Source organism: Pristiophorus japonicus, chromosome 25 (assembly GCF_044704955.1).
Source record: "Pristiophorus japonicus isolate sPriJap1 chromosome 25, sPriJap1.hap1, whole genome shotgun sequence".
In the NCBI taxonomy this organism is placed as follows: domain Eukaryota; kingdom Metazoa; phylum Chordata; class Chondrichthyes; family Pristiophoridae; genus Pristiophorus; species Pristiophorus japonicus.
The window spans coordinates 31,801,251-31,817,467 of NC_092001.1; positions in this window are offsets into that span (position 1 = coordinate 31,801,251).

Below are 16,217 nucleotides of genomic sequence, written 5' to 3' on the forward strand. Positions count from 1 at the left end.
CTGAGACACCAAATTCATGGACCCCTTACACTGAAGCACCAAATCCAGGGACCACTTACATTGCGACACAAAATCAAGGGAACCTGAACATTGAGGCATCAAATCCAGGGACCCCTTAACCTGAGCCATCATATCCAGGGTACCCTTAGACTGAGGCACCAAATCAAGGGACAACTTCCACTGAGGCATCAAATGCAGGGAACCCTTACCCTGAGGCATCAAATCCAGGGACCACTTACACTGAGGCATCAAATCCAGTGACCAGTTACAATGATGCACCAAATCCAGGGATCACTTACACTGAGGCATCAAATCCAGGGACCCCTTACACTGAGACACAAAATCCAGGGAACCCTTACACTGAGGCATCAAATCCAGGGAGCCTTTACACTGAGGCATCAAAATCAGGGACCCCATTACACTCATGCATCAAATCCAGGGACCCCTTACACTGAGGCACCAAATCCAGGGATTCCTTACACTGAGGCACCAAATCCAGGGATTCCTTACACTGAGACATCAAATCCAGGGACCCCTTACACTGAGACGTCGAATCCAGGGACCCCTTGCACTGAGACACCAAATCCAGGGCCCCCTTGCACTTAGACACCAAATCCGGAGAACCTTTACACTGAGACATCAAATCCAGGGACCCCTTACACTGAGACATCAAATCCAGGGAGCACTTACACTGAGACATCAATCCAGCGACCCCTTACACTGAGACATCAAATCCAGGGACCCCTAACACTGAGGCACCAAATCCAGGGACCCCTAACACTGAGACATCAAATCCAGGGACGCCTTACACTGAGGCATCAAATCCAGGGACCCCTTGCACTGAGACATCAAATCCAGGGACCCCTTACCCTGAGACATGAAATCCAGGGACCCCTTACAGTGAGGGATCAACTCTAGGGACCCCTTAACTGAGACATCAAATCCAGGGACCCCTTGCACTGAGACTTCAAATCCAGGGAACCCTGACACTGAGAGAGAAAATCCAGGGACCCCTTGCACTGAGGCATCAAATCCAGGGAACTCTTACACTGAGGCTTCAAGTCCACGGACCACTACACTGAGGCACAAAATCCAGGGACCACTTACACTGATGCATCAAATCCAGGGACCCCTTAAACTGAGGCACCAAATCCAGGGACCCCTTACACTGAGGCATCAAATCAAGGGAACCCTTACACTGAGACATCAAATCCAGGGACCGCTGACACTGAAGCACCAAATCCAGGGACCCCATTACACTGATGCATCAAATCCTGGGACCCCTGACACTGAGGCATCAAATCCAGGGAACCCTGACACCGAGGCATCAAATCAAGGGACCACTGACACTGAGGCATCAAATCCGGGGAACCCTTACACTGAGGCATCATATCCAGGGACCCCTAACACTGAGGCACCAAATCCAGGTACCCCAAACACTGAGACATCAAATCCAGGGACGCCTTACACTGAAGCATCAATCCAGGGACTCCTTACACTGAGACATCAAATCCAGGGACTCCTTACACTGAGACATCAAATCCAGGGACCCCTACACTGAGGCATTATAATCAGTGACCCCTTACACTGAGACATCAAATTCAGGGACCCCTTATACTGATGCATCAAATCCAGGGACCCCTTGCACTGAGACATCAAATCCAGGGAACCCTGACACTGAGACAGCAAATCCAGGGACCCCTTACACTGAGGCATCAAATCTAGGGAACCCTTACACTGGGGCATCAAATCCAGGGAACCCTTACACTGAGGCTTCAAATCCACGGACCACTACACTGAGGCACAAAATCCAGGGACTACTTACACTGATGCATCAAATCCAGGGACCCCTTAAATTAAGGCACCAAATCCAGGGACCCCTTACACTGAGGCATCAAATCAAGGGAACCCTTACACTGAGACATCAAATCCAGGGACCCCTTACACTGAAGCACCAAATCCAGGGACCCCAGTACACTGATGCATCAAATCCTGGGACCCCTTACACTGAGGCATCAAATCCAGGGAACCCTTACACTGAGGCATCAAATCCAGGGAACCATTACACTAAGGCAACAAATCCAGGGACGCCTGACACTGAGATACCAAATCCAGGGACCCCTTGCACTGAGGCATCAAATCCAGGGACCCCTTACACTGAGAAATCAAATCCAGGGACCCCTTACACTGAGGCATCAAATCCAGCGACCCCTGACACTGAGGCATCAAATCCAGGGACCGCATTACACTGAGGCATCAAATCCTGGGACCCCTTACACTGAGGCATCAAATCCAGGGACCACTTACACTGAGGCACCAAATCCAGGGACCACTGACACTGAGGGATCAAATCCAGGGACCCTTTACAACGAGGCACCAAATTCAGCGACCCCTTAAAATGTGGCATCAAATCCAGGGTCACCTTACTCTGAGCATCATATCAATGGGCCCCTTACACAGAGGCACCAAATCAAGAGAAAAATTACACTGAGGCATCAAGTGCAGGGACCCCTTACACTGAGACATCAAATCCAGGGACCCCTTACACTGAGACATGAAATCCAGGGACCCCTTACACTGAGGGATCAACTCTAGGGACCCCTTAACTGAGACATCAAATCCTGGGACCCCTTACACTGAGGCACCAAATCCAGGGATCCCATTACACTGAGGCATCAAATCCTGGGACCCCATACACTGAGACACCAAATCCAGCGACCCTTTATACTGAGGCATCAAATCCACGGACCACTTACACTGAGGCACAAAATCCAGGGACCCCTTACACTGAGGCATCAAATCCAGGGAATCCTTACACTGAGCCATCAAATCCAGGGACCACTTACACTGAGGCATCAAATCCAGGGACCCCTTACACTGAGACATCAAATCCAGGGACCCCTTACACTGAGACATGAAATCCAGGGACCCCTTACACTGAGGGATCAACTCTAGGGACCCCTTAACTGAGACATCAAATCCTGGGACCCCTTACACTGAGGCACCAAATCCAGGGATCCCATTACACTGAGGCATCAAATCCTGGGACCCCATACACTGAGACACCAAATCCAGGGACCCCATACACTGAGACACCAAATCCAGCGACCCTTTATACTGAGGCATCAAATCCACGGACCACTTACACTGAGGCACAAAATCCAGGGACCCCTTACACTGAGGCATCAAATCCAGGGAATCCTTACACTGAGCCATCAAATCCTGCGACCACTTACACTGAGGCATCAAATCCAGGGACCCTTTACAACGAGGCACCAAATTCAGCGACCCCTTAAAATGTGGCATCAAATCCAGGGACCCCTTACTCTGAGCATCATATCAATGGGCCCCTTACACAGAGGCACCAAATCAAGGGAACAATTACACTGAGGCATCAAATCCAGGGAACCCTTAAACCGAGGCATCAAATCCAGAGAACCCTAACACCGAGGCATCAAATCCAGGGACCACTGACACTGAGACATCAAATCCAGGGACCCCTTGCACTGAGACGTCAAATCTAGGGACCCCTTGCACTGAGACACCAAATCCAGAGACCCTTTACACTGAGACATCAAATCCAGGGACCCCTTACACTGAGACATCAAATCCAGGGAGCACTTACACTGAGACATCAATCCAGGGACCCCTTACACTGAGACATCAAATGCAGTGACCCCTAACACTGAGGCACCAAATCCAGGGACCCCTAACACTGAGACATCAAATCCAGGGACGCCTTACACTGAGGCATCAAATCCAGGGACCCCTTACACTGAGACATCAAATCCAGGGACCCCTTACCCTGAGACATGAAATCCAGGGACCCCTTACACTGAGGGATCAACTCTAGGGACCCCTTAACTGAGACATCAAATCCAGGGACCCCTTGCACTGAGACATCAAATCCAGGGAACCCTGACACTGAGACAGCAAATCCAGGGACCCCTTACACTGAGGCATCAAATCTAGGGAACCCTTACACTGAGGCATCAAATCCAGGGAACCCTTACACTGAGGCTTCAAATCCACGGACCACTACACTGAGGCACAAAATCCAGGGACCACTTACACTGATGCATCAAATCCAGGGACCCCTTAAACTGAGGCACCAAATCCAGGGACCCCTTACACTGAGGCATCAAATCAAGGGAACCCTTACACTGAGACATCAAATCCAGGGACCCCTGACACTGAAGCACCAAATCCAGGGATCCCATTACACTGATGCATCAAATCCTGGGACCCCTTACACTGAGGCATCAAATCTAGGGAACCCTTAAACCGAGGCATCAAATCCAGGGAACCCTGACACCGAGGCATCAAATCCGGGGAACCCTTACACTGAGGCATCATATCCAGGGACTCCTTACACTGAGACATCAAATCCAGGGACCCCTACACTGAGGCATTATAATCAGTGACCCCTTACACTGAGACATCAAATTCAGGGACCCCTTATACTGATGCATCAAATCCAGGGACCCCTTGCACTGAGACATCAAATCAAGGGAACCCTTACACTGAGGCATCAAATCCAGGGACAACTGAGACTGAGGCATCAAATCCAGGGACCCCAGACACTGTGGCACCAAATCCAGGGACCCCATTACACTGACGCATCAAATCCTGGGACCCCTTACATTGAGGCATCAAATCCAGGGACCACTTACAATGAGGCACCAAATCCAGGGACACCTGACACTGAGACACCACATCCAGGGTCCCCTTACACTGAGGCATCAAATCCACGGACCACTTACACTGAGGCACAAAATCCAGGGACGCCTTACACTGAGGCATCAAATCCAGGGACCCCTTACACAGACATTAAATCAAGGAACCCCTGAGTCTGAGGCATCAAATCCAGGGACCCCTTACACTGAGGCACCAAATCCAGGGATCCCATTACACTGAGGCATCAAATCCTGGGACGCCTTCCACTGAGACACCACATCCAGGGACCCCTTATACTGAGGCATCAAATCCACGGACCACTTACACTGAGGCACAAAATCCAGGGACCACTTACACTGAGGCACAAAATCAAGGGACCCGTTACACTGAGACATCAAATTCAGGGACCCCTTAAATTGATGCATCAAATCAAGTGATCCCTTACACTGAGGCATCAAATCCACGGACCCCTTACACTGAGGCATCAAATCCAGGGACCCCTTCAATTGATGCATCAAATCAAGGGATCCATTACACTGAGGCACCAAATCCAGGGACCCCTTACACTAAGGCACCAAATCCAGGGACCCCTGAGACTGAGACACCAAATTCATGGACCCCTTACACTGAAGCACCAAATCCAGGGACCACTTACATTGCGACACAAAATCAAGGGAACCTGAACATTGAGGCATCAAATCCAGGGACCCCTTAACCAGAGCCATCATATCCAGGGTACCCTTAGACTGAGGCACCAAATCAAGGGACAACTTCCACTGAGGCATCAAATGCAGGGAACCCTTACCTTGAGGCATCAAATCCAGGGACCACTTACACTGAGGCATCAAATCCAGTGACCAGTTACAATGATGCACCAAATCCAGGGATCACTTACACTGAACATCAAATCCAGGGACCCCTTACACTGAGACACAAAATCCAGGGAACCCTTACACTGAGGCATCAAATCCAGGGAGCCTTTACACTGAGGCATCAAATTCAGGGACCCCATTACACTCATGCATCAAATCCAGGGACCCCTTACACTGAGGCACCAAATCCAGGGATTCCTTACACTGAGGCACCAAATCCAGGGATTCCTTACACTGAGACATCAAATCCAGGGACCCCTTACACTGAGGCATCAAATCCTGGGACCCCTTACAATGAGGCTTCAAATCCTGGGACCCCTCACACTGAGGCATCAAATCCAGGGACCCCTTAGACTGAGGCACCAAATCCAGCGACACCTGACGGTGAGACACCAAATCCAGGGACCCCTTGCACTGAGACATCAAATCCAGGGACCGCTGACACTGAGACACAAAATCCAGGGACTCCTTACACTGAGGCATCAAATCCAGGGACCCTGACACTGAGGCAACAAATCCAGGGACTCCTTACAATGAATTATCAAATACAGCACCCCTTACAATGAGGCTTCAAATCCGGGGACCCCTCACACTGAGGCATCAAATCCAGCGACCCCTTGCACTGAGACATCAAATCCAGGGACCCCTTACACTGAGACACCAAATCCAGGGACCCCATTACACTGAGACACCAAATCCAGGAACCCCTTACACTGAGGCATCAAATGCAGGGACCCCTGAGGCATTAAATCCAGGACCACTGACACTGAGACACCAAATCCAGGGACCTTTTCACTGAGGCATCAAATCCAGGACCCCTTACACTGAGACATCAAATCCAGGGAGCACTTACACTGAGGCATCAAATGCAGGGAACCCTTACCCTGAGGCATCAAATCCAGGGAACCTTTATACTGAGACACCAAATCCAGGGAACCCTTACACTGATGCATCAAATCCAGGGTCCCTTCACACTGAGACACAAAATCCAGGGAGCCCTTACACTGAGGCACCAAATCTAGGGACCGCTTACAATGAGGCATCACATCCAGGGACCCCTTGAATTGAGGCACCAAATCCACGAACCACTTCCATTGAGACATCAAATCCAGGGAGCCTTTCCACTGAGACATCAAATCCAGGGACCCCTTGCACTGAGACATCAAATCCAGGGACCCCTTACACTGAGACACCAAATCCAGGGACCCCATTACACTAAGGCATCCAATCCTGGGACCCCTTGTACTGAGACATCAAATCCAGGGACCACTGACACTGATGCACCAAATCCAGGGACACCTTACATTGAGACACCAAATCCAGGGACCCCTTACACTGAGGCATCAAATCCAGGGAACCCTCACACCGAGGCATCAAATCCAGGGACGCCTCACACTGAGGCATCAAATCCAGGGAACCCTTACACTGAGACATCAAATCCAGGGAACCCTTACACTGAGGCATGAAATCCAGGGAACCCTAAAACTGAGCCTTCAAATCCAGGGAGCCCATACACTGAGGCATCAAAATCAGGGACCCCTTATACTGATGCATGAAATCCAGGGAGCCCTTACACAGACACCAAATCCAGGGAACCATTACACTAAGGCACCAAATCCAGGAACCCCTTACACTTAGGCATCAAATCCAGCGACCCCTGACACTGAGGCATCAAATCCAGGGACCACTTACACTGAGAAATCAAATTCAAGGAACCCTTACACTGATGCATCAAATCCAGGGACCCCTTACACTGAGGTATCAAATCCAGGGAGCCCAGACAGTGAGGCATCAAATCCAGCGACCCGTTACACTGAGACACCAAATCCAGGGACCGCATTACACTGAGGCATCAAATCCTGGGACCACTGACACAGAGACACCAAATCCAGGGACCCCTTACACTGAGGCACAAAATCCAGTGACCCCTTACACTGAGACATCAAATCAAGGGAACCCTTACACTGAGGCATCAAATCCAGGGACACCTGAGACTGAGGCACCAAATCCAGGGAACCCTTACACTGATGGATCAAATCCTGGGACCCCTTACACTGAGGCATCAAAACCAGGGACCACTTACATTGAGGCATCAAATCCAGGCACCACTTACAATGAGGCACCAAATCCAGGGACACCTGACACTGAGACAGCACATCCAGGGTCCCCTTACACTGAGGCATCAAATCCACGGACCACTTACACTGAGGCACAAAATCCAGAGACCTCTTGCACTGAGGCACCAAATTCAGGGACGCCTTACACTGAGGCATCAAATCCAGCGACCCCTTACACTGAGGCATTATAATCAGCGACCCCTTACACTGAGGCATCAAATACAGGAACCCCTGAGACTGAGGCATCAAATCCAGGGACCCCTTACACTGAGGCATTATAATCAGCGACCCCTTACACTGAGGCATCAAATACAGGAACCCCTGAGACTGAGGCATCAAATCCAGGGACCACTTACACTGAGGCATCATATCCAGGGACCCTTTACAACGATGCACCAAATCCAGGGACCCCTTACTCTGAGCATCATATCAATGGGCCCCTTACACAGAGGCATCAAATCCAGGGACCCCTTACACTGAGACACCAAATCCAGGGACCCCTTACTCTGATGCATCAAATCCAGGGACCCCTTACGCTGAGGCACCAAATCTAGTGACCCCTACATTGCGACACCAAATCCAGGGAGCCCATTACACTGAGGCATCAAATTCAGGGACCCCTTACACTGAGGCACCCTGTGCAGGGACCCCTTACACTGAGACATCCAATCCAGGGAACCCTTAAACCGAGGCATCAAATCCAGGGAACCCTAACACCGAGGCTTCAAATCCAGGGACACCTCACAGTGAGGCATCAAATCCAGGGAACCCTTATACTGTGGCATTAAATCCAAGGACCCCTTGCACTGAGGCACCAAATCCAGGGACCCCTTGCACTGAGGCATCAAATCCAGGGAGCCCAGACAGTGAGGCATCAAATCCAGCGACCCGTTACACTGAGACACCAAATCCAGGGACCCCTTAAACTGAGGCACAAAATCCAGGGACCCCTTACACTGAGGCACAAAATCCAGTGACCCCTTACACTGAGACATGAAATCAAGGGAACCCTTACACTGAGGCATCAAATCCAGGGACAACTGAGACTGAGGCATCAAATCCAGGGACCCCAAACACTGAGGCACCAAATCCAGGGAACCCTTACACTGAGGCACCAAATTCAAGGACCCCATTACACTGATGCATCAAATCCTGGGACCCCTTACACTGAGGCATCAAATCCAGGGACCACTTACAATGAGGCACCAAATCCAGGGACACCTGACACAGACATCAAATACAGGGACCCTTACACTGAGGCATTATAATCAGCGACCCCTTACACTGAGGCATCAAATTCTGGGACCCCTTACACTGAGGCATCAAATCCAGGGAGCCCTTACACTGAGACACCACATCTAGGGACCCCTTACACTGATGCATCAAATCCAGGGACCCCTTACACATACATCAAATCAAGGGAACCCTTACACTGAGACATCAAATACAGGAACCCCTGAGACTGAGTCATCAAATCCAGGGAACGCTTACACTGAGGCATCAAATCCACGGACCACTTACACTGAGGCACAAAATCCAGGGACCCCTTACACTGAGACATCAAATCCAGGGAATCCTTACACTGAGGCATCAAATCCTGGGACCGCTTACACTGAGGCACCATATCCAGGGACCACTTACACTAAGGCATCAAATCCAGGGACCCTTTACAACGAGGCACCAAATCCAGGGACCCCTTACTCTGAGCATCATATCAATGGGCCCCTTACACAGAGGCATCAAATCCAGGGACCCCTTACACTGAGGCATCAAATCCAGGGACCCCTTACACTGATGCATCAAATCCAGGGACCCCTTACGCTGAGGCACCAAATCTAGTGACCCCGACATTGCGATACCAAATCCAGGGACCCTTTACACTGAGGCATCAAGTGCAGGGACCCCTTAAACTAAGACATCCAATCCAGGGACCCCTTACACTGAGGCATCAAATCCAGGGAACCCTAAAATCGAGGCATCAAATCCAGGGACCACTGACACTGAGACATCAAATCCAGGGACCATTTACACTGAGACATCAAATCGAGGGACCCCTTACACTGAGGCATTATAACCAGCGACCCCTTACACTGAGACATCAAATCCAGGGACGCCTTACACTGAGGCACCAAATTCAGGGACGCCTTACACTGAGACATCAAATCCAGGGACCCCTTACACTGAGGCATCAAATCCAGGGACCCCTTACACTGAGGCATTATAATCAGCGACTCCTTACACTGAGGCATCAAATACAGGAACCCCTGAGACTGAGGCATCAAATCCAGGGACCCCTAACACTGAGGCACCAATTCCAGGGACCACTTACACTGAGGCATCATATCCAGGGACCCTTTTCAACGAGGCACCAAATCCAGGGACCCCTTACTCTGAGCATCATATCAATGGGCCCCTTACACAGAGGCATCAAATCCAGGGACCCCTTACACTGAGACACCAAATCCAGGGACCACTAACACTGAGGCTTCAAATCCAGGGACCCCTTACTCTGATGCATCAAATCCAGGGACCCCTTACGCTGAAGCACCAAATCTAGTGACCCTACATTGCGACACCAAATCCAGGGACCCTTTACACTGAGGCAGCCAATCCAGGGAGCCCTTACGCTGAGAAACCAAATCCAGGCACCTTATTACACTGAGGCATCAAATTCAGGGACCACTTACACTGAGGCATCATGTGCAGGGACCCCTTAAACTGAGACATCCAATCCAGGGACCCCTTACACTGAGGCAACAAATCCAGGGAACCCTTAAACCGAGGCATCAAATCCAGGGAACCCTAACACCGAGGCATCAAATCCAGGGACGCCTCACACTGAGGCATCAAATCCAGGGAACCCTTACACTGAGACATCAAATCCAGGGACCCCTTGCACTGAGGCATGAAATCCAGGGAACCCTTAAACTGAGCCTTCAAATCCAGGGAGCCGATACACTGAGGCATCAAAATCAGGGACCCCTTACACTGATGCATGAAACCAGGGAGCCCTTACACTGAGATACCAAATCCAGAGACCACTTAAACTGTGGCATTAAATCCAAGGACCCCTTGCACTGAGGCACCAAATCCATGGATTCCTTACACTGAGACACCAAATCCAGGGACCCCTTGCACTGAGGCATCAAATCCAGGGACCCCTACACTGAGGCATCAAATCCAGGAACCCCTTACACTTAGGCTTCAAATCCAGCGACCCCTGACACTGAGGCATCAAATCCAGGGACCCCTTACACTGAGGTATCAAATCCAGGGAGCCCAGACAGTGAGGCATCAAATCCAGCGACCCGTTACACTGAGACACCAAATGCAGGGACCGCATTACACTGAGGCATCAAATCCTGGGACCACTGACACAGAGACACCAAATCCAGGGACCCCTTACTCTGAGGCACAAAATCCAGGGACCCCTTACACTGAGGCACAAAATCCAGTGACCCCTTACACTGAGACATCAAATCAAGGGAACGCTTACACTGAGGCATCAAATCCAGGGACACCTGAGAGTAAGGCATCAAATCCAGGGACCCCAAACACTGAGGCACCAAATCCAGGGAACCCTTACACTGAGGCACCAAATTCAGGGACCCCATTAAACTGATGCATCAAATCCTGGGACCCCCTTACACTGAGGCATCAAATCCAGGGACCACTTACAATGAGGCACCAAATCCAGGGACACCTGACACTGAGACATCAAATACAGGGACCCCTTACGCTGAGGCATAAAATCCAGGGAGCCCTTACACTGATGCATCAAATCCAGGGACCCCTTACACTGCGACACTAAATCAAGGGACCCTTTGCACTGAGGCATCAAATCCAGGGATCCCTTACACTGAGGCACCAAATTCAGGGACACTTACACTGAGGCATCAAGTCCATGGACCACTTCCAGTGAGACACCAAACCCAGGGACCATTGACACTGATGCATCAAATCCAATGACCCCTTACACTGAGACACCAAATCGAGGGACCCCTTGCACTGAGGCACCTAATCCAGGGAGCCCATACACTGAGGCACCAAATCTACGTAACCGTTACACTGAGGCATCAAATCCAGGGACCACTTAAACACCAAATCCAGGGACCCTTTGCACTGAGACACCACATCCAGGGACCCCTTACAGTGCGGCATCAAATCCAGGGACCACTTACACTGAGGCACAAAATCAAGGGACCCCTTAAACTGAGACATCAAATCCAGGGACCACTTACACTGAGGCATCAAATCCAGGGACCCATTACACTGAGGCATCAAATCCAGTGAACCCTTACACTGCCACACCAAATCTAGGGACCCTTTACACTGAGGCATCAAATCCAGTGAACAGTTACAATGATGCACCAAATCCAGGGACCCCTTACTCTGAGGCATCAAATCCAGGGATCCTTTACACTGAGGCATCAAATCCAGGGACCCCTTACACTGAGGCAACAAATCCAGGGACCCCTTACACTGAGATATTAAATCCAGGGACCCCTTACAATGAAACACCAAATCCAGGGAACCCTTACACTGAGGGATCAAATCCAGGCACCCCTTACACTGAGACATCAAATCCAGGGACCCCTTACACTGAGGCATCAAATCCAGGGAGCCCATACACTGAGGCATCAAATCCAGGGAGCCGATTAGAATCATGCATCAAATCCTGGGTCCCCTTACACTGAGGCATCAAATCCAAGGACCCCTTACACTGAGGCACCAAATCCAGGGATTCCTCACACTGAGACACCAAATCCAGAGACGCCTTGCACTGAGGCATCAAATCCAGGGACCCCTTACACTGCGACACTAAATCAAGCGACCCTTTGCACTGAGGCATCAAGTCTGGGGATCACTTCCACTGAGACACCAAACCCAGGGACCACTGACACTGATGCACCAAATCGAGGGACCCCTGAATCTGAGGCATCAAATCCAGGGACCCCTTATACTGAGGCATAAAATCCAGGGACCCCTTACACTGAGGCATCAAATCCAGGGACCACTTACACTGACACACCAAATCCAGTGACACCTTACATTGAGACACCAAATCCAGTGACACCTTACATTGAGACACCAAATCCAGGGACCTATACACTGAGGCAACAAATCCAGGCCCACTTACACTGAGACACCAAATCCAGGGACCCTTACCCTGAGGCAACAAATCCAGGGACACCTTACATTGAGACACCAAATCAATGGACAATTGACACTGAGGCAACAAATCCAGGGAGCCCATACACTGAGGCACCAAATCCAGCGAGCCCATTACACTGATGCATCAAATCCTGTGACCACTTACACTGACGCACCAAGTGCAGGGACCCATTACACTGAGACACCAAATCCAGGGACCCCTTGCACTGTGGCACAAAATCAAGGGACCCCTTACACTGAGGCATCAAATCCACAGACCCCTTACACTGAGACATCAAATTCAGGGACCCCTTAAATTGATGCATCAAATCAAGGGATCTCTTGCACTGAGACACAAAATCCAGGGACCCCTGAGACTGAGACACCAAATCCATGGACCCCTGACACTGAGGCATAAAATCCAGGGACTTCTTACACTGAAGCATCAAATCCAGGGACCCCTTATATTGCGACACAAAATCAAGGGAACCTGAACATTGAGGCATCAAATCCAGGGAGCCCTTACACTGAGGCACCAAATCCAGGGACACTTTACAATGAGGCACCAAGTCCAGGGACCACTTATACTGAAGCATCAAATCTAGGGACCCCTTACACTGAGGCATCAAATGCAGGGAACCCTTACATGAAGGCACCAAATCCAGGGACCCCTGACACTGAGACACCAAATCCAGTGAGCCCTTACACTGCGACACCAAATCCAGGGACCTTTTACACTGAGACATCAAATCCAAGGGACCACTTACACTGAGGCACAAAATCAAGGGACCCCTTAAACTGAGACATAAAATCCAGGGACACCTTACATTGAGACACCAAATCCAGGGACCCCTTGCACTGAGACACCAAATCAAGGGACAACTTACACTGAGGCATCAATTGCAGGTACCCCTGAGGCATGAAATCCAGGGACCACTTGCACTGAGACACCAAATCCAGGGACCACATTACACTGAGGCAACAAATCCAGGGACCACATTACACTGAATCATCAAATCCAGGGACCACTGACACTGATGCACCAAATCCAGGGACACCTTACATTGAGACACCAAATCAAGGGACAACTTTCACTGAGGCATCATATCCAGGGACCCCTTACACTGAGGCATCAAATGCAGGGACCCCTGAGGCATCAAATCCAGGACCACTTGCACTGAGACACCAAATCCAGGGACCCTTTCACTGAGGCAACAAATCCAGGGATCCCTTACACTGAGGCATAAATTGCAGGTACCCATTACACTGAGACATCAAATTCAGGTACCCCTTACACTGATGTGTCAAATCCAGCGACCCCTTATACTGAGGCATCAAATCCAGGACCCCTTACACTGAGACATCAAATCCAGGGACCCCTTACACAGAGGCAACAAATCCAGGGACCACTTCCACTGAGACACCAATACCAGGGACCACTGACACTGAGGCATCAAATCCAGGGACCCCTTACACTGATACACCAATCGAGGAACGACTTATACTGAGACATCAAATCCAGGGACCCCTTACACTGAGGCATCAAATACAGTGAGCTCTTACACTGAGACATCAAATCCAGGGACCCCTTACACTGAGGCACCAAATCCAGGCACCACTTACATTGAGACATCAATCCAGGTACCCCTGACACTGAGGCATAAAATTCAGAGATCCCTTACACTGAGACATCAAATCCAGGGAGCCCTTATACTGAGGCACCAAATCCTGGGACCCCTGACACTGAGGCATCAAATCCAGGGACCACTTACACTGAGACACCAAATCCAGGGACCACTTACATTGAGACATCAATCCAGGGACCCCTGACACTGAGTCATCAAATTCAGAGATGCCTTACACTGAGACATCAAATCCAAAGACCCCTTAAACTGAGGCATCAAATCCAGGGACCCTTTACACTGAGGCATCAAATCCAGTGACCAGTTACAATGATGCACCAAATCCAGGGACCCCTTGCACTGCGAAACCAAATCAAGGGACCCTTTGCACTGAGGCATCAAATCCAGGGAGCCCTTACACTGAGACATCAAATCCAGGGACCACTTCAACTGAGACACCAAACCCAGGGACCACTGACACTGAGGCATCAAATCCAGTGACCCCTTAGACTGAGACACCAACACGAGGGACCCTTTATACTGAGGCATCAAATTCAGGGAGCCCTTGCAGTGAGGCATCAAATCCAGGGACCCCTTGCACTGAGGGATCAAATCCAGGGACACCTTACACTGAGGAATCAAATCCAGGGACCACTTACACTGAGACACCAAATCCAGGGAGCCCTTACAGTGAGGCATCAAATCCAGGGATCCCTCACACTGAGGCATCAAATCCAGGGACCTCTTACACTGATGCATCAAATCCAGGGAACCCTGACACTGCGACACCAAATCCAGGGTCCCTTCACACTGAGGCATCAAATCCAGTGACCACTTACACTGAGACATCAAATCCAGGGAGCACTTACACTGAGGCATCAAATGCAGGGAACCCTTACCCTGAGGCATCAAATGCAGGGAACCCTTACCCTGAGGCATCAAATCCAGGGACCGCTTACAATGAGGCATCAAATCCAGGGACCGCTTACACTGAGGCATCAAATCCAGGGACCTCTTACACTGAGGCACAAAATCCAGGGACCCCTTCCACTGATGCATCAAATCCAGGGACCCCTTACAGTGAGACACCAAATCCAGGGAACCCTTACACTGAGGCATCAAATCAAGGGAACCCTTACACTGAGACATCAAATCCAGGGACCACTTACACTGAGGCATCAAATGCAGGGACCCCATACACTGAGGCAACAAATCCAGGGACCACTTACACTGAGGCATCAAATGCAGGGACCCCTTACCGAGGCATCAAATCCAGGACCACTTAGGCACAAAATCAAGGGACCCCTTAAACTGAGACACCAAATCCAGGGACAATTGACACTGAGGCATCAAATCCAGGGACCCCATACACTGAGGCAACAAAACCAGGGAGCCCATACACTGAGGCATCACATCTAGGGACCCCTGACACTGATGCACCAAATCCAGGGACCCCTTGCACTGAGGCATCAAATCCAGGGACCACTTACACTGAGACACCAAATCCAGGGACCCCTTACAATGAGGCATCAAATCCAGGGACCGCTTACACTGAGGCATCAAATCCAGGGAGCTCTTACACTGAGGCACAAAATCCAGGGACCCCTTACACTGATGCATCAAATCCAGGGACCCCTTACAGTGAGACACCAAATCCAGGGAACCCTTACACTGAGGCATCAAATCGAGGGAACCCTTACACTGAGACATCAAATGCAGGGACCTCACACACTGAGGCAACAAATCCAGGGACCACTTACACTGAGGCATCAAAT